This window comes from Schistocerca americana, chromosome 6 (genome assembly GCF_021461395.2).
Source record: "Schistocerca americana isolate TAMUIC-IGC-003095 chromosome 6, iqSchAmer2.1, whole genome shotgun sequence".
Lineage (NCBI taxonomy): Eukaryota > Metazoa > Arthropoda > Insecta > Orthoptera > Acrididae > Schistocerca > Schistocerca americana.
Genome location: NC_060124.1, coordinates 535,584,555 through 535,605,229, shown reverse-complemented (window position 1 = coordinate 535,605,229; position 20,675 = coordinate 535,584,555).

Here is a 20,675-nt window from a genome sequence, read left to right as displayed (position 1 = left end):
TCCACAGAGTCAAAGCAAATAAAGTTTTTATGTTCCATAATTGGCATTACATTTAGTCATGAGTGATTCCTCAGCCATCTACATCGAATACACGTTCGACATGATCTTCATCGTAAATGTACTCTGATCTTTATTCATCTTTGTAACATATATATCTCTGATTGGAGACGAAAATGAAGCTGTAAACATTACACGTCAGTTAATGCACGGTGCATAACATGGTGCCGACACCTGGGAACCCGTGACTAGCATACAATGGCAGTGGAGTGGGAGTCCAGCTGCCAGACGAAAATCGACGTCCACTTGCTTCACGCCCTCGAGTCGAGGTAAGAACGGAGACAGCATACAGCAGAATGCTCAGTAGTCGCATAGCCTCGGCACAGCAATTGAGTTGTACGCTTTACTATTCTAGCAAACGTATACTAAGTAAACTCTGCAAGTATTGTGAGGTTCAGTCACAGGCTGGATAGTAACAGTTTAAACAAAGTCGTGTAATGATAAAATATTTAACCGCAGGCAGCGCTTTCTATTATTTGTTTATATTGCTATAATCTTTGAATTTTCCAGCGTAGCACCAATTCGCGATAGCGCAATCTATGGACAGTTTCTTGTACTACATTCTCTGAGTCTTCGCATGTGACATCAGATCAACTATGACGTGGAGACGGATACAGAAATACGTTTGTGCAGTTTCAATAAGAAACGAATCATTGAAAGAAAACTAAACGCTGTTCGGGTCTAGTGAAGCAGGGAATACAACCCGTCGGCTTTGACCAATGACGTCATACGTTAGTCATAGATAGTAATAAAACAGTTCTGTGTACCGGATAAGCGCTATCATTGTACACTAAAATAATTGAATGTGAATCTAAAAGCGATAGCTTGGAACTCCTTAAATTACTCATCGTGTGATTTAATTAAATTAATTGGTTGTTTCTCATTCAAACGGTACTTAATTTTATTCGTAATGATATTGAGGTAATTTGGAGTATTACTTTGTTATTGTAGAACAATTTGGGTCTAGTGCAGCAGGGGATACAACCCGTCGGTTTTGAACAATGGCGTCACAAGTCGCCAGAGACCATGTATTACAAAGATGAAAGAGCTGAGGAGAATGTTGAGAAACAAAGGAATGCGAGAGAGATAAACATTGATCTTGTCAAAAGCCGAGAAGCGATTCTTCTTAGTGTTGTAGCTCCCTTCAGTAGCTAATAAGTGTTTTTTGACTTTAAAAAAAAATCTCACGAGATAGAATAAACTGATCCTACTTTATTAAGCAATCAGTGAAAAAACGAAATTGAAACATAACAGCAAAAGCTGGTATGTTTTGGTTTAGTTTTTTTATTGATTGCTTAATAAAGTAGGATCAGTTTATTCTATCTCGAGAGATTTTTTTTTAAAAAAGCCAAAAAACACAATCCACATTACCTCAATATCATTACGAAAAATATTAAGTACCAGCCGAATAAAAAACAAACAATTAAGTTAATTAAATCACACGTTTAATGATGTACCGAATATCAAGCGATCGCTTTTAGATTAACATTCAATTATTTTAATGATAGTGCTTATTAGAACACAGAACTGCTTTATTATCTATGCCTCGAAGTGAAGACATTACGGTCTATGACTAAGGAATGACGTCATTGTTCAAAGCCGACGGGTTGTATCCCCTGCTGCACTAGACCCAATAATTTTTAGTGTCTTATTTTCTTTTATAGGAATGGATTTGTGTGTTGCAATGAATCTTGACGATTTACGACAAGCTATGGGCAAAGACATGTTGACCACAATTTGTTTCTTGCAAATGTGTGGTCTTATTGCTGAATACATCCGATGTCGTGAGTGCGGCGAACATAAGCGCCTCACCAGTGTATCAAGTCGCCGTACTCACGACTTATTTGTATGGAGGTGCAGCAGAGACCGGTTTTGGCGATCTATCAGGAGGGGAACGTGGTTCGAGAAATCTAAGCTCGCCTTGAGAGACATAATGAGAATCACTTACTGTCGGTGTTTAAGATATCCTGTGTGGCTCTGTGTGCATCATTGTCGTGTGAGTAAGCGTACGGTAGTGGACTGGTACTCGTTTTGTAGGGAAGTTAGTGGGAAATAGATGAAATATAGGTGGCCGTTGGGGGGGGGGGGGGGGGCGGATTGTATGGTCGAAATTGACGAGTCGCATTTTGGGAAAAGGAAGTACAACAGGGGGGAACCTCCGGTGGGATTATGGGTGTGGGGGCAGTAGTTTCAGGTCAGCATTGAATTTAGATCACTATCTGCAGGGGCCTGCAGTAACGGTATAGAGGGTTACTGGTCAGCGGTGAAATCTCTTTAAGGGGAAGGGAAACGTCAGATTTCGACACTTCAAAGCCACCTAGACCAGTATTCGTGGAGACAAAGCATTCCGTGGACGAGTTGCCCGTTTAAATATTTTATTAAACGTGTTGGCAAAATGTACCTTTGCTAGTAATATATTTAATTCATTTATTTCCATTGTATTTAGCGGAGATATACTAAGATACAAACACGTGATATCGTTAACGTGAAAATACTACTGGTCCTTATATATGTGAGGTACAGTTTTTCTCTCTTGCATTCCTTTGTTTCTGAACATTCTTCTCAGCTCTTTCATCTTTGTAATACATGCTGTCTGGCCATTTCTGACGCGATTGGTCAAAGCCGACAGGTTGTCTCTCCTGCTAAACTAGACCCCGCTGTTCAGTACGGCAACTGATGAGGGAGGTAAAAACAAAGGTACAGATTATAAGTACTTTCAAACGCGACTCAAAGAGGTGTTAGACGGTTCGAGAACCCGAGATGACACAATTCAGGATCTGCTTTCCAACACGCTGACATAAAGAACTGCGAAGAATATATAGACATTGCTAACCGGGCAGTTTTGAAAGGAACATTAACGAAAGCAGATACTGGATCCTAATCGGTTGCAAACGTGACACTTACTCCATCTCCAGCCGCGACATCAGCAGCTGTAGCTGTGACACACACCGTTAAACTCCCAGCCATCAGCTTAGAGCTACTTTCAGGAGAAATATTTATTCATTTCTCAACCCGCACAGCTTAGGGCCATCGGGCCATGTCATGCATCTGACCAAAGTTTCACATATGAAGTACATTTTTACGTCATATTTGCCTAAGAAATAGAAGTTTTAATATGATAAATAGTATCAAAATGGTTATAGTATCAATACAAATAATGTGAGTAATACTATGAGCTGAGAGGTTAATACTGGCAGTACTTCTACTACCGCTGCCACCGCCAGTAATAACGTTAACAACAGTAAGAAATGGTAATCATGACAGCGATGACAATGCTGATAGTGGCAGATGTAAAAAAAAAATGTGTAGGTGTACAAAATAGATTTTTTTCGATACAGCGAGTTCTGGGGAAAGGAAATTTAAGTGTCCCGAATGAGATTTTCACTCTGCAGCGGAGTGTGCGCTGATATGAAACCACCTGGCAGATTAAAACTGTGTGCCGGACCGAGACTCGAACTCGGGACCTTTGCCTTTCGCGGGCAAGTGCTGCGAGGTTCGCAGGAGAGCTTCTGTAATTTTGGAAGGTAGGAGACGAGATACTGGCAGAAGTGAAGGTGTGGGACGGGGCGTGACTCGTGCTTGGGTAGCTTAGTTGGTAGAACACTTGCCCGCGAAAGGCAAAGGTCCCGAGTTCGAGTCTCGGTCCGGCACACAGTTTTAATCTGGCAGAAAGTTTCATATCAGCACACACTCCGCTGCAGAGTGAAAATCTCATTCTGGAAACATCCCCAAGGTTGTGGCTAAGTCATGTTTCCGCAATATCCTTTCTTTCAGGAGTGCAGTCCTGCGAGGTTCGCAGGAGACCTTCTGTAAAGTTTGGAAGGTAGGAAACCAGATACCGGCAGAAGTAAAGCTGTGAGGACGGGGCGTGCCTCCTGCTTGGGTAGGTCAGTTGGTAGAGCAAAGGTCTCGGTCCGACACACAGGTTTAATCTGCCAGGAAGTTTCAAATTTAAGTATGTTTGGCGCTAACGAGTGCGTCCAGGAACTGTCGTATCAATTATTTACGCTTCAGTAGATATGTCACTAGCTCTATTCTGAAGTTGTAAATGCTATTCAGATATCTAGTATAGCGCTGGAGGTTATGCCAGAGTCGAGTTCCTGCTTCTGAGAAGGACTTCGTGAAAGTGGCTCAACCATGGAGTGGTGTAGAAAGGATTTTTCTCTGATAGGAGTGGGTATTTCTGCAATGTTGTTGAGACAAGAACGTTAAGGTCCAGGAGAGATATGAAGGACAGTGTATGTTGGTAAGACAGTAGAGAATCCGAAGGATATGGAATAAATCTGCACTAGTCTGCACGCAGTCGGGATAGGTATGTATACGATGGTGAAATATGATCAAGGAGTCGAATACCACAGATGCGACGAACACAGGCATCCATGACCAGTTACAGGTACCTTGAGCTCTCCTGAGAAAGACCTTGCAGGGTACATTCAGTGTAATCAATAACTGGAAGTATATGTGTTTGTAGTAATTTCTTTTTCTGATCAAGAGGGAAGAGGTTTTTATGGTATATTTTTGTAGGACATGCAGAGATCCTGATGCCGTCTTGTACAGAGCAGTTACGTGCTCATCCCAATCTATATTTTCATCTATTATTTCTGCTAGAACATATGCTGAGATAGATAAGTTGATATTTTTTCCAATTAGGATTGAAGGTGGTAGGAATTCCCGATAAATCGGGCTAGTGAGGCTAGAATGACGGGTCAGTACTGCTGAGACTTAGGGTGGGTTGCCCTTTAACCGGAGAGACTGTCTCCATTTTGGTATCGCGCAAAGGTCGGTATTGACATTCTCGATGGCTGTCTTCAGGCCTATTGGTTTTGTAATTAGATACAGCTTGGTCACGTGATATTATCAGCAGGATAAAACTGATGACACATCATTGGCATTCAATGAACAGATTATAGAAACTAATAAAGAACCGTAGGACCTGTCTAAAACTGCCTGCCTCCTTTGAGGCACCCAACATGACACATTGCTGGCGATGCGACATGTATGAGCGATACCATTACACTGCACTCGGCGAGAAATTTAGTCTGTTAAGTACGGAAACTAAATGTTGGCAATGTCAAATGCTTTGGTGAAGTCCGAGCAGCAATTGATAGTTGCCTCTTGTGCATCCATGACAAGCTTCAGGTCATACTGTATGTTAACTTTATTAACGCAGATATTGTGCTTCGATGTTTACAGAAGCATGATTGTTATTCCTCTATAGGTTGTCTGTTGTTAGGTAATTTCTTAGCTGGTCTCATAATGTTTATTCTAAGACCTTCGGCGCCGCAAGAAGAATACAAATAGGTCCGTAATCAGAGGGTACTGTTGCAGCGCCAATTTTAGGTAGTTCCTTATCTAGTCCATGTTTTCAGGCCACAGTGAAGACACTTATGGTTAAACAGTGGTGTTAGATACCTCCACCTTCACCTACACCCATACTTCGCAAACCACCGTATTCTGCATGGCGGAAGGTATCTTGTCCGCTACTTGTCATGTACCCTCTTATTCCTGTCGCAAATAGAGCGAGAGGAAAACGACTGCCTAAAAGCCCCCGTACGAACTCTAATTTCTCGCATCTTATCTTCACGGTCCTAACGTGAAATGTACGTTGGCGGTAGTAGAATCGTCCTGCAGTCAGCCTCAAATGCCGGTTCTCTAAACATGTGCAGTAGTATCTTGAGGAAAGAGCATCGTATTCCCTCCAGGGATTAACATCTGAGTTCACGAAGCATCCGTGTAATACTCATGTACCGATTGAAACTGTCGGTAACAAAGCTAGCAGTCTGCCTCTCAATTGCTTCGATGCCTTACATTGATTTGTCCTCTGCGGGGATCCCAAAAATTCGAACAGTACTCGAGAATGCGTCGCACTGGCGTTCTAAACGCCGTCTGCTTCATGGATGAGTTACTCTTCCCCATACTTCTCCCAATAAATCGAAGTCGAGCATCAACCTTACCTATTACCAAAATGATGTTTTCATTACATATCATATCGCTTTGCAACGTTATGCCTGGATATTCAATCGAAGTTGCACCCTGCTAATGCTGTATTTAAAGGTTACAAGACTGTCTTTCCTATTCATCCGCATTTACCTACGCTTTTCTACGTTTAGAGCAAGCTGTCACTAGCAATTTTATCTAAATTATCTTGTATGTTCCCATAGTCATTGAGCTAGGATACCTACCCGAACACCTCAGTGTCATCAGCAAACAACAGTAAGTTGCTGCTCACTCTGTTCGTTGGACCATTTATGTACATGGAGAATGAAAACGTTCCTACCACACTTCCCAGGCACACTCCCGAAGATGCCCTGAACACACGCCGTCGAAAATTCTGTGCTGGGTTCTACTACTTAAAAAGCTTTCAAGCCACTTGCATATCTCGAAACCAACACATATGCTCGGACCTTTAACAGTCTGAAATTGCGCACCAAGTCAAATGCTTTCCGGAAATCTAGAAATGTGGAATCTGCCTGGCAAAATCATGGTTTGTAGAATATCACATGAGACAAGGGGATGCTGTAATTGTTACAGTGGCAACAGTGAGTCAATAGCAAGCTTCATCATTTGGACCGAGGTGCCATCGTGTCCAGTAGATGCTGATCTGATACGCATGAGAGCTTTCGTGACAGTATTACGAGTAACATGGTTCAGATACAATTTTTCGTGCTACAGTCGTTTACCACTATCAAGGAATCAATGAGTTTCTGTTCCGTTGCCGTTCAATTGTGGTTGTTGTCAATGTGAAGTATCGGTTGAGTTCTTCAGCTGCGACAATGAAATCAGCTGCCGCTTTAACTTTCCATATACCAAGAGAACGCAAGTTTTTCCTTAGGGCAGCTAGTTTGTTTCTGTTTTCGTTCAACGTATGGGCATTCCTGAGTTTTTCCTTTCTCACGGCTTGACTGATTATTACTGTTTTGCTTGTAGGCAAGACGATTTTCCGGCTTAGGGCATAGATTGTATCATCGATGTCCCGAATGTCTCAGACTCATGAGCTGTTTTATTTCTTCAGTTAGACAACGTGCAGATTTCCTCCTTATTTTTTTGGTCCGTAGGGGAGCACATTTTTTGATAAACGTAAGTTTTTTAGTAAATCGAGAGGTTTTTCGTTTCCAAGGAAGGAACGGAAGATGTCACTCAAACTATTTCTTGCGCCTTACTTGCAAGTTCAGATAAATTACTGCATCTGAAGCCTCGGCATGTAGTCAGTTGTGTTTTCTTTCTGGGACATTCTTCTACATTCTTTTTGAAAATTATTTCACAGGCAGGCATGCCAGGTGCAAGAAGTTGAGAGGTGAAAAACACCGTGTTTGGGATTTAATTGCAAATATATGTACGAGAGGCTGACTAGAGCTTATATGATGGGTAAGAGAAACCTGAAGCAGTGACACGTTTGAAGAAGAAAGCACCTGCCCAAAATTTCGCACTGGAAGGAACTATTGTGCAGAAAATTCATGTTAATGTCACCAGCTATGAATATGTGCTCGTGTATTGTTTCGAGACCTGAAAGAGCAATTTCGAAGCAGGCAACCACACGTAGTTTAGGAAGTTTGTAAAGAACACATTTCAGGCACTTTCTGTCAAGGAATATGAAGACATATTCTACTTATTTATCTTCATTTTTGTTCGATGTGTGTAACATAGTAAGTTAAGAACCGTAGAGTATGTATACCCCTATTCCTTCCTCTCGTCTGTTACATCTATCGTGTCTAAGAAACACGTAGTCGCCAGATTTACCGAGCTTGTGGGAATGCTTTGTTTGAGCCAGATCTCTGACAGAAGTATAGTACGGATACCTATGTCTTCCAATCCATGACGGAACTGCTCGAGATAAGCTGCCAGAAACTGGATATTTGTACGTGCAATATGGGGCTTAGTGTATTCAGGTGCAGCACGTGTGAGGAAACTGCTAACGGACACTTGCGACACTGAGTAAGCAATGAGCAGACTATAAAAGAATACGCGGGGCAGTGCAGGTTCAAGGAAGTGAAAGCGCTGGGTATCTTTAGGAACGAAGGAGGTCTTATGGCGAACGCCACACGGATTAGCAGCAGTCGTTAAACAGTCGAGAGGCGACAAGAAAAATTCCCCATACAGAGCTAGAATAATCTGTTAACAACAGTACTGAAATCAAGATAAATGGAATAAAAGTAGAATGTACAATACTATTATTGGCTCTAACGGTGAGAAACAACGATAATATGGTGAAAAACTGTTCAATAAAAATGGGGTAAGACTAACAAGTGAACTTTCCCAAGTGTAAATAAACGATGTTGATGAAATCTGGGAGTATAGCTTTGTTTCTACCTAGTTCCACTATTCTGAAGTAGACCTCAGCCCATAATGTGATCTAGATTTAGAGGGAACATCTTCTAAATGATGATATAATGTTGTTCGTATAAAAGTTGACTTGTAATTAACGTTCTTGAAAATTATATACAGCTATTGTAATACTCTGAAATTTTGCAAACTACTGCACCACAACTAATAATTTTGAAAAATTATAACTTTTGTTACAACATAATTTCGAGAAACTTTCAAACCACGTAGATCCACGCGTGGCCGGCCGAAATGGCCGTGCGGTTAAAGGCGCTACAGTCTGGAACCGCAAGACCGCTACGGTCGCAGGTTCGAATCCTGCCTCGGGCATGGATGTTTGTGATGTCCTTAGGTTAGTTTGGTTTAACTAGTTCTAAGTTCTAGGGGACTAATGACCTCAGAAGTTGAGTCCCATAGTGCTCAGAGCCATTTGAGCCATTTGATCCACGCGTAATGAAGCTGTGCGGCTAGGCGGATTAAAAGTCGCGTTGCGTTGCGTAATTGTATGACCACTGTCTTTCGTCGTACTGAGCACTACAAAAAGTTCCACATACCTCAGTACGGCATCTGGTCACCAGCCCGATTCTCTGCATACGTTGATACTGTTCAGACGATGTTAAAAGCAGCGTTGAAGAAAAACATCGTCATTACTTAACGTTTGCAAAGTCCGCCTAAACTCTGGTAGCAAGCTATCCTGTAATATCTTATAACGATTTTCGGGTGGAAGGCAATTGCTTCGTTCTTTTAGAAAAAGTGTCAAAATTCGGCAACAAGTTCTTTATTTCTTTAGGTTCAAAATTAAAGAATTAGGCATCAGCCCGTATTTATTTAAACTACTAATATAAATTCCCTCAGCTCACAGTTAATACAACCCAGTATACACGCAAAACAGCCAGAAATTTACTTAAGTCCGACCCGAATTATTACGTGATTTACAGTCGATGCTTTGCTACAAAATATATCGTTTCGCATTCGGTTTTTTTCCAGTGGATTTGTAATAAAAAAAAACTGCTCGCCAGCTATTCCATACATGAGTATGAAACATGCCACGCGGAATTCTACAGAGGCCGAAAGTTCACGCGCGTTTATCTTACCAACTAAACACTTCACAAAGCTCAAATTTACACAATCTGTCTGTAAATGAAACTGCTTTGAGGGCAATACCACCCGGACGCGAAATACCAGTAACTTCTTCATTTTACTCATAACATAGACGGACACGTCCTACGTGGCCTGTACGTCCAATAGTTAGCCAACGACTGACTTCCTGTCGTTCCTTCCAGGGCCTATAACAGCTTGATAGAGCGCGTGAAATGCTTAACTCTGATTGGTTGTTCAAAATGACCAGCCAATCAAAACAATCCTTCGAGTTCTTTCTCGCGCCAAAACTGTCCAACGCCAATCAATATTCACATATGCATTTACGTCACTTCATCATGCAAATCTAAATAAAATGTTTAACAAAACCAAACGAAAGGAAAACTAGTCTTGAAGTGACTTTAGATAATCATTACTCTGCAAATAGCTATTCTGGCTGCCTTCTTACAAAAGCAAGTACTCTTGGACATACTTCATCAGCAAGGTAGGGAAATTACAGCTTTCATTGCAACTGCTTGCTTCACACTTTCCCATGACATAGTTACGTAGTGTTTAACATCAGATAATATTGAATCTTTATGTATGTCCCACATATACACTCTTACTCACTCTCATTTATTCACAAGAAAACAAATTGTTATTAAATAAATATTAACCCTTTCTACATTCTATGGTACTAAAATAAAAAATAGTGGATGTTTTTAATTATAAAAAATCTAAATAAATCGTTCTGCCATTTAGTGAACTTCAGTAATAATTCCAAATGATACTAAGAGACAAACTGCTGTGAATCCTAACTGACTTTAATTCTATAAGTAATGGTTTTTAGTGTTTTGGGTAATTGTCTCTAAATCTGGAAGTATCTCAGCTAGATAGCTGAAATTTTAACACAGCCTTTCCTTCAATAACAAAGGGCTGTGTATTGACTTTTAACAAAACTGAATAATATTTAATACTGTTTATTTAGATTCTTAGGGACTTGAATAATCTCTCGCTCGAACTAACACAGGTTGCGCTTCCCACGGCTAGGCTAGTGACAGGTGCGAATGAGTCGCGCTAAGATACCAGCGGCCTTATACTGCCACCGCCAATGGCTCCAGAGCTACGAGCCCGTACTTCAAAGTAGCTTACTGCAATAAAATGCTATTGCGTATTGACGTTACAGGTGGTTTCAAAAATCCCATTTTTGGAAGATAAGCTGTCAGTATGTGCTGCCAGAGTATATAAATATTATGTTTTAAATTGTTATTTTACATTTCCTTTTATTTTAACGTTTCACATACATGTATTTTGTTAACTGATAACAATCAGTAACTCATTATTATGATGTAAAATCATTACATTAATGATAATCTGTGAACAAATTCTTAAAAAAAAATGGCTCTGAGCACTATGGGACTCTCCTAGAACTCAGAACTACTTAAACCTAACTAACATAAGGACATCACACACATCCATGCCCGAGGCAGGATTCGAACCTGCGACCGTAGCGGTCGTGCGGTTCCAGACTGAAGCGCCTTTAACCGCTCGGCCACTCCGGCCGGCCAAATTCCTAAAGCATAACATTTTCTTTTACATAAAATGAACGAAATTTCTACACAAAATGTACACGACAAACACAATATAAAACAAAGTTCAGCAGGATTTTAAGCTGTGAAGGTCATCCTCTAAATATCCCGATAAGCCTTACGAGCCAAAGGGAAAAACGTGAACAATTATAGCCGCATGATAGCACCCAAAATTTTGCGTGCGTTACCTGCAGACATTGCTCAACACTGGTTTATGTATGCTACAAGACTATAGAACGCAGAAAGGCACGTCAGGAAGCTAATGGAATTTTACGATTGTTAAGTGGTAGCAAGATTAACTAATGCAGCGAGAAAACTAAAGTAGCCCGTTCTAGACGCAAGGAGTCCTTTATTCGAATCGTTGCAACGCAGGAAAATGTTGCATATCATTACAAGAAAATGTTCTAAAAACGTTCAGTTTTGTGAGATTATCATTCCCAAATATTTCTTTACATTTAGAACCAGCAGGGCGAAACGATCAGTACACAGGATACTATAAATTATGTATCCTACTAACCTCATCAGGCTGCGAGGAAAGAAAGACTGAGATTTACAAAACGTAGAATTATTTGATGCTTAAGTCGGATAAACAGTTCACCATCACTCAACGACATTTTGGATACAGGCTCCAACCTGTTGTCTGAAATAATGTCATCATGAAATTGCCTCAGGATGTTCCAGAAGACAATCATTGGAGATGGCACTCAGGAATGTTTACAACTGACGTAGAACGAAAAGGATAGAGATACAACGAGATTCCCCCGGTTTCAGGTCGAGAAAAAAGATGCAATTTGGCAAACTATGATCACTTCACCATTCACAGGTTTAATACACGTTTACAGTTTGGACTCACATACACCAGGTTTCTCCTTTCCGCAACTTTGCGTGGCTTGGCTACAGGACTTAGGGGCACATATCCTACTGGAGCAGAACTTCTGCTTGAAAGTACTTTCGTGGACGAATTTGCCGCCTGTTGCGAGGACGACAATAATCTGACATCCTTACAAAAGCAGCTGTCAAGTCTGCTGAAACAGAAAAAATGGGATAGTATTTATAATATACTAGAGGTCATATGGAAAATGGATCAGCGAAGAGTTGAAGAACACACAGCAGTGTTCGGCGTTGATTGGGACACGGAATAAGTTTTCTATGATTACCGTCCCGTAACCGATAAACTGCAGTCTGAGCCTGCTAATTAAACGAAAGTTACTGCACGTGACTGCGAAATTCTATGATTCTCTTGGTATCTTTTCATCAAAAAGATTGTAGAAAAAATTGTTTTTCAGGGTATGTGATGCCTTGGGGAGGGTTCATGGAGCAGTGCTGTACATCCGAATCTCCAAGACTAAAAACACATTCGTTATTTTGATCGTAAGTAAAAGCAGTTTACCTTTATTAAAATGGTGACGCTCCCGCACCTTGACAAAGTATACGCCTTCCTGGGTTATCGACTTCTGAGATTTTTTCACCAGTTCTCCGTAATTGACATAGCAAACGCCAGAATGTGGAGCGATCCTATGGTGACTCTGGATTAGATACGGAGACACCGAAATTGCCAGAATACATTTGTCCGTAGAGTAATTGATACCTAAGAGAGTTTGACGCCATTGCAGTGGCGACATTGTCCCATCACATATGATCCTGCAGATCTGGTATTACGTGGAACATCAATGGGAAAATTCTGGTCTTCTGTACTATGATGGAATGGACCTCCGTGTTAAAGTCAGCCACTTCACTCGTGGTCTCTGGAAACAATATCTGACGATTCCCATCCAGAGGTGCGAAAGATATCGAACATTCTTTCATTATTAATGTTTTGGTGAGGTCCATTGACACGTCAAAATAAAGGGCTTACTGGAAACATTACGCATAACGGCATGGACTATTGCCTTTGATCTATAATGTTCGACGCTCAAAAAATGTACCCAGCTTCCAACGGAATATGAAATTTAATGTTATAACAAATTCCTTCGTAACGAACTTGTACGACTTGGAAGACGAGTGCACTTTGCAGAGTCTAAGATACAAGAAAAGCACCCACTGCTCATAGAGTATACCCACCCATTCACAAAACTACTCATTCGACAGAGGCATGTACATTTACACCAGCTACGAACTGCTATAGTGCTGTCTGAAATACGTAACGACTTTTGAATCTTGAAGGGAAGAGAAACGGTAATAATGATCATACATACGTGTCTCTTTGGAAACTAAACAGAAGTGTCCGCGTATCCGAGATAGGAGGTCCTCTACCACCTGACTGTATTTAAATCTCCAAGCCGTTTTCTGTAACAGGCTTAGATTTCGTAGGTCCACTTTTCGTCAAGCTCGATAACTTGTTTCGGTGCTACAACGTTCTTTTTAGTTTTACTATAACAACAGCTCTCCAATTTGAACTAATGTTGAATATGAAAAAAAGCAAATATATGGTGCCGTTCCCATATTTCCGGCGAGAAGGGGACTGCCAGGGACTATATTTCGTGTCGCGCACAGAACTAAAATACCTCACTCACCTCTTCGAGAACACCAAGGTGTTTCTTTGAAGCTTATTGTACTACGTGCTGCTTGGTGGATGAGCGTATGGTACGAACTGAGAAACACTATCTGAGAAGGATTTGGAAAACGATAGTAGAGGAAAAAACATTTAGGACTTTTTTGGTAGAAATACACTGAAGATCCAAAGAAACTGGTGCACCTGCCTAATAGCGTGTAGAGCCTCCGCGAGCACACAGAAGTGCCGTAACAGGACATGTCATGGACTCGACTAATGTCTGTAGGCCAGTCCATAAATCCGTAAGAGTACCATGGAATTGAGATCTCTTCTACACAGTGCGTTACAAGGCATACCAGATATTCTAAATAATGTTCATGTCTGGGTAGTTTGGTGGCCAGCGGAAGTGTTTAAACTCAGAAGAGTGTTCCTGGTGCCACTCTGTAGCAATTCTGGACGAGTGGGTTGTCGTATTGTCCTGTTGGAATTGCCCAAGTCCGTCGGAAACCACAGTGGATATGAATGGATGCAGGTGATCAGACAGGGTGCTTACGTACGTGTCACCTGTCAGAGTCATATCTAGACGTATCAAGGGTCCGATACCGCTCCAACTGTGCACACTCCAGACCATTACAGAACGTCCACCAGATTGAACAGTCCCGCGGGGTCCAAGGATTCATGAGGTGTTCTCCATACCAATGCTCGTCCATCCGCTAGATACAATTTGAAACGAGTGTCGTCCGACCAGGCAACATATTTCCAGTCATCAACAGTCCAATGTCGGTGTTGACGGGCACAGGCGAGGCGTAAAACTTTGTGTCGTGTAGTCATCAAGGGTACACGAGTGTGCCTTTGGCTCCAAAGGCCCGTATCGGTGATGTTTTGTTGAATGGTTCGCACACTGACACTTGTTGATGGCCCAGCACTGAAATCTGCAGCAATTTGCGGAATGGTTGCACTCCTGTCACTTTGAACGATTCTCTTCAGTCGTTATTAGTCCTGTTCTATCAGGATCTTTCTCTGGCCTCACCGCTGCCAGAGATTTGATATTTTACTCGATTCCCGATATTCACGGTACACTCATGAAATAGTCGCACCCGAAAATTCACATTTCATCGCTACCTCTGAGATTCTGTGTCCCACCGCTTGTGCACAGACTGTAACACCACGTTCAAACTGACTTAAGTCTTATAACGTGCCATTGCAGCAGCAATAACCGATCTAACAACTGTGCCAGACACGTTTTGTCCTATACAGGCGTTGCCGACCATATGGCCGTATTCTGACTGTTAACATCTCTCTGTATTTGAATACTCATGCCTACACCAGTTTCTTTGGCGCTTCAGTGTAGGTGGCGCCATCAGCTCGCGATCGACCACACAGTGCGACTGGGAAATACAGACACGAAGCCATTTCTAAACTGGAGAACGGTTGACTTCATTAGCCACTGCTCTTGGATCTCGTATACACAATAATCTTGGAAGAGATGCGAAACTAGCAGAAAAACTGCAAAATAACTTCATGAAGAGATGGAAGAAACATTATCTCCTAGAGTTGAGGAAAGTTTGTGAATACCGCCGTCCTCACAGGAAAACTGAGAAATATCGAGTTGGCGATATTGTACTCTTTAGCTGACAGTTGGAGCATATGTGGAAGAGAACCCGCACTATTGAAAGAAGTCCAGGGAAATGTGGAATAGGGCGGACCTTAATCCTTCAAACTTTGGTCGGCCGGTGCAGACCGTCACCCAACTTGAGTTTGACTAGGTTGGGGAGGCTGTTGATGACTGAATAAGTTCTCTGTTTGTTATTTATCTCTGTATTATGTATATCTCTGCATGGAGACGAAAATAAATCAGTAAACACTACACTAGGTCTCCTGTCTGTTAATACATGAAGTATAATAAAATGTGTTAGTATTTTCCCCTGCCAATAAGTTCTCTAGATTGAAAATATCTGCTCACGAGCTGACGAGCGACTACGTACGCCACCAGTTGACAGCTGGGATGACCAATGGTCTCTGGCACTGAGTTGAGGTAGCACAGGATGAGGTACCAATATCTCCCGTCCAAGCTCTACGTGGAATCGTGTTATAACTATTACTGCTGACTGAGATGGGAGCTCTGTATAGATCGTACTCTGTATACGCCCTGATCACCAGCAAATTTACTCGTGTTTTCTTGCTGCTCTTGCGTTTACGCAAAGTAAGTACAACTTAGTTGTTTACTGGTCTTCCTGGGGTTGCAATTTCAATGGGCAGCTGTGAATTTCTTTCGGGTAGTGGATTGGCCATTATCAAATTTGAGGCTTGTCTGCCGGCCGGTGTAGCCGAGCGGTTCTAGGCACTACAGTCTGTCGCAGTCTGTCGCAGGTTCGAATCCTGCCTCGGGCATGGATGTGTGTGATGTCCTTAGGTTAGTTAGGTTTACGTAGTTCTAAGTTCTAGGGGACTGATGACCTCAGATATTAAGTCCCATAGTGCTCAGAGCCATGTCAACCATTTTTTTTTTTTTTTGAGGATTGTCTGTTTTATTTTGTGTAAAGTTGTCGCACTCAAATCATTCCTGGGGCCAAGAGTTTTCTGAAACATGAAGTAGAAGACTCTGAGATATACAGCGAATAATGTTACATATATCGGAAACGTGGATTAGACGCCATAGGAGGGGAGTATTTAATGCAGTTCACGAAAATATTGTCTCTACTGAGGTCAAAGTTGGGTGTGACAGTAACGTTATCTGGTCGCGTATTAGAGGTCGTGGTGAAACCATGTTATTTGTCATATGTTTCACCATCCATCCAATTCCGCTATGACAGTTCTAGAGTCATTCAAAGAAAGTCTACGGCCAGTTGGACGTAAATACCCAGATCACGCAATAACAGTAGGTGGCGACTTTGACCCATCGAGTACAGACTGAAACGTTAGATTAGATTAGTTTTTCGTTCCATAGATCCGTGCTGAGGAGATCCTCGTGGATGTGGAACATGTCAATTAATTTTTTTTAAGCTGAAATAACAATACTAATAGTATGAATATATACAATACATCATTTGTATTTATTAAAAAATTCGTTAATGGAGTAGAAGGAGTTGGCCACTAGTAAGTCTTTCAGGCTCCTTTTAAACTGACCTTTATTTGTAACTAAATTTTTTATGTTTACTGGCAAATTATTGAAGATGTGTGTTCCTGAGTAGTGGACCCCTTTTTGAACTAAAGTAAGTGTTTTTAAGTCCTTGTGCAGATCATTTTTGTTCCTGGTATTGTATGTATGAACTGAGCTGTTTGTTGGAAAAAGAGATATATTATTTAGGACAAATTTCATTAATGAGTAAATATACTGAGAGGCAGTAGTTAGTATACCCAGTTCTTTGAAGAGGTTTCTACAGGACGTCCGTGAATTTACTCCACAAATAATACGTATTACACGCTTTTGGACTCTGAAAACTTTTGTTTGACTTGAAGAGTTACCCCAAAATATTATACCATATGACATTATGGAATGAAAGTAGGCAAAGTATGCAAGCTTTTTCATTTTTATGTCGCTATGTCTGCTAACACTCGAATTGCAAATACATATTTGTTAAGGCGTTTCTGCAGTTCTGTAGTGTGCTCTTCCCAACTGAATTTATTATCAAGTTGTAATCCCAGGAATTTAAGACTGTCAACCTCTTCTATCTGCTCTTCTTCGTATTTTATGCATATGCCGGGTGGAAACCTCTTACAGGTTCTGAATTGCATATAGTGAGTCTTTTCGAAGTTTAATGTCAGTGAGTTGGCTTTAAACCATTTATTAATATCCATGAAAATATCATTAGCAGATCTTTCTAGAACTACAGTTGACATACTATTTACTGAAATACTTGTGTCATCTGCAAACAAAACGAACTCTGCTTCTGGCAGTGTAACTGATGAGAGATCATTAATGTACACAAGAAAAATCAATGGCCCTAAGATGGATCCTTGTGGGACACCACATGTAATTTCTTCCCATTCTGATGATGACTGATGACTTAATTCACTAGTCCCTTGCACTGACACCCTTTGTTTCCTATTAGTGAGGTATGACTTGAACCATTTTGCAGCACTGCCCGTGACACCATAGAATTCTAATTTACTTAAAAGGATGTTGTGGTTCACACAATCAAATGCCTTTGACAAATCACAGAAAATACCTGCTGCTTGTAATCTGTTATTTAATGAATTAAGTACATTTTCACTGTAGGTGTAAATAGCCTTCTCGATATCAGAACCCTTCAGGAATCCAAACTGTGTTCTTGATAATATGTTATTTGTGGTCAGATGGTTGAGTAGCTGCCTGTACATTACTTTTTCTAAAATTTTTGAGAATGCTGGCAAAACTGAAATTGGTCTGTAGTTTGATGATATCTCTTTATCCCCTTTCTTGAATAGAGGCTTAATATCTGCATATTTTAGCCAGTCAGGAAATGTCCCAGTTATAATTGACTGGTTACACAAGTAACTTAGAATTGTACTAAACTCACAAGAACATGCCTTAATTAACTTTGTTGATATTTCATCGTACCCACTAGAATGCTTTGTTTTTAAAGATTTTATTATGAAAGTTATTTCTTTTGGTGAAGTGAGTGATATATTCATGTACTTGAAGCTATTTGTCAAGGCTGGTTTCAGATACTGAAGGGCATTATTTACTGATCCTGAAAGTCCCATTCTATCAGTAACGGATATAAAGTACTTGTTAAATAGATTTGCCACACTATGCACATCAGTTACTAATGTGTCATCTACCCTTAGTGCTATTTGCTCCTGTTCCTTTCTGGTTCTACCAGTCTGCTCTTTCACTATATCCCATATTGTTTATATTTTGTTCCCTGACATTGCTATCTTCTTCTCGTAGTGCATTTGTTTAGACGTCTGAATTACTTTTTTTAATGTTTTACATTATTCCTTGTATTTAGCTAAATCATCAGCATTGGAGCTATTCTTGGTCGACAGATACATTTTCCTTGTCTTACAGGAAATCTTTATTCCTTGTGTAATCCATGGTTTTATTGTAGACTTCTGTTTAATTTGAGTAACTTTTAGAGGAAAACAGTTTTCAAACATGGTACTGACATTGTTCATGAATGTGTTATATTTTTCGTTCATGTCATGAGCACTATAAACATCTTTCCAGTTCATATCTTTGAGCAGTTTTCTAAAACACTCAATTTTTGGTTGATTGACTACTCTCCTGTACTCAGATTTAACAGTCTTGATAATCTGGTTAGAATTTGCATCTAAAACAAGGAGCTGCATCTCATGATCTGATAGTCCATTTATAACAGGTTTTATGATATGATTTTGTTCCTTTGATTTGTCTATAAAAATGTTATCAATGGCTGTTCTTGAGGATTTAGTGATCCTAGTTGGAAAGTTTACAGTGTGAGTTAGATTGAAAGACATCACTACTAACTGCAGTGAATGTTTACTGGAAGATTGCATTAGAAAATCTGTATTAAAGTCATCAGCAATCAAAATTTCTTTGCTTCTTCCTGTTAAATAACACAAAAGAGCTTCTAGATGATCTAAGAATAGATTATAATTTCCTGCAGGTGCTCGGTAAATAGTTATTATTATATAGGATCTGTCATGGAACTCTACTTCTGTTGCACATGCTTCTAGATGCTGCTCTAAACAGAATTTATTAATGTCAATGTTCTTGAATTTATGGCAGTTTTTGATAAATGTGGCAACTCCTCCTCCATCCATATCTACTCTGCAGAAGTAGGAAGCTAGCTTAAATCCTGAAATGTCTAACATATCTATATCAGTGGTCACTTGATGTTCAGAGAGGCAGATTATGTCAATTAATTTCATCGATACAAATGAGTAGTTCATCAACTTTATTTCTAAGTCCCGGAATGTTCTGGTGTAATAAAGATAACTGATACTGCATACTAATGGGATTGTAACTGCTTTGGTGAAGATGAACTGGCAGTTTCTGATTACTTTCTGTTAAACACTGTTTAAATGGAGGCTGTATGATAAAATCTGACTCCTGTTCATCTGTTTCCTCAAACTGAGTGTGTCTGCCAATCTCTCTTAAAACTCGTTTTCTTTCCCCCTTCCCTATCCTAAAAAAGGCATCCCTCTGACACCTGTGACCACTGGTATTTTACCACTTGTGCCAGTGTCCCCACTTAAGTTTTCTGCAAACAACCCAGACAGTTTTCCCTTCCCTTTCCTATTGAGGTGAAGGCCATGCCTAGTGTAGTCCCACCTATCGATAGCATCCACAGGAATCAAACCAATATGGGACCTGATATCCGTCCTAAGCAGCCACTCCAACTCCAAGTTCACCCTCCCTACGGAAGAGTTCAAATGAGGCCGATCATAGCATCTCAACACAGACACAAATCCCACACTCGTATGTTTCGTTGCTGATGCTATCTTCACCAGGTCACTCTCTATGGAATATTCAGAGTCTCTGTCAGTGCTATTTCCCGGACCACCCACTATAACCACGGCATCCTCCTTTGTGAAATCCTTGCATAAAGCACCTACATCCTCTGTTACCTGACCCAGATCTGCACTAGGCTTGAAAAAGTTTGTGACCTGGTACTCTGGACCTAGACTTTCCTGCAGTAGTTGGCCAACAAGTCTACCATGGGAACTACCTAACAACAGAACTTTCTTTCTCTTTACAAATTTCCTTACCTTTTTCAAGTTCTAATTTTCCTGCCTTTTTCAAGTCTATAGGTTCATTGCATAGGGTACAGACAGACAGTCTTGCGAAGTACTTTTGATCACGTATGCTGAAATCAATCTTATGCAGTTAGTTTGATAGCCCACACGCAGTTGAAACTTGTTAGACATCGTAGCTACAAAGAGGCCGGACCTTATCGAAAGCGTCAATATAGAGATAGGAATTAATAATCAAGATGTCACTACTGCAACGATGGTTACAAAAGTTAATAAATCAGTCAAGAAAGTTAGGAGAATGTTTCTTTTAGAAGGAGCAGATAAGTTTTTTTAATTCCATGATAAAATTAAAAAATTTCTTAAAAACTGCAACTTCTTGTTGACACCATTAGAAGCAAAGCACTGTATAGTGATCAACCCATCAGCACCAAAACTGAGATCACAGCCTAAGATCCACAAACCAGAATGTCCGATACATCCCA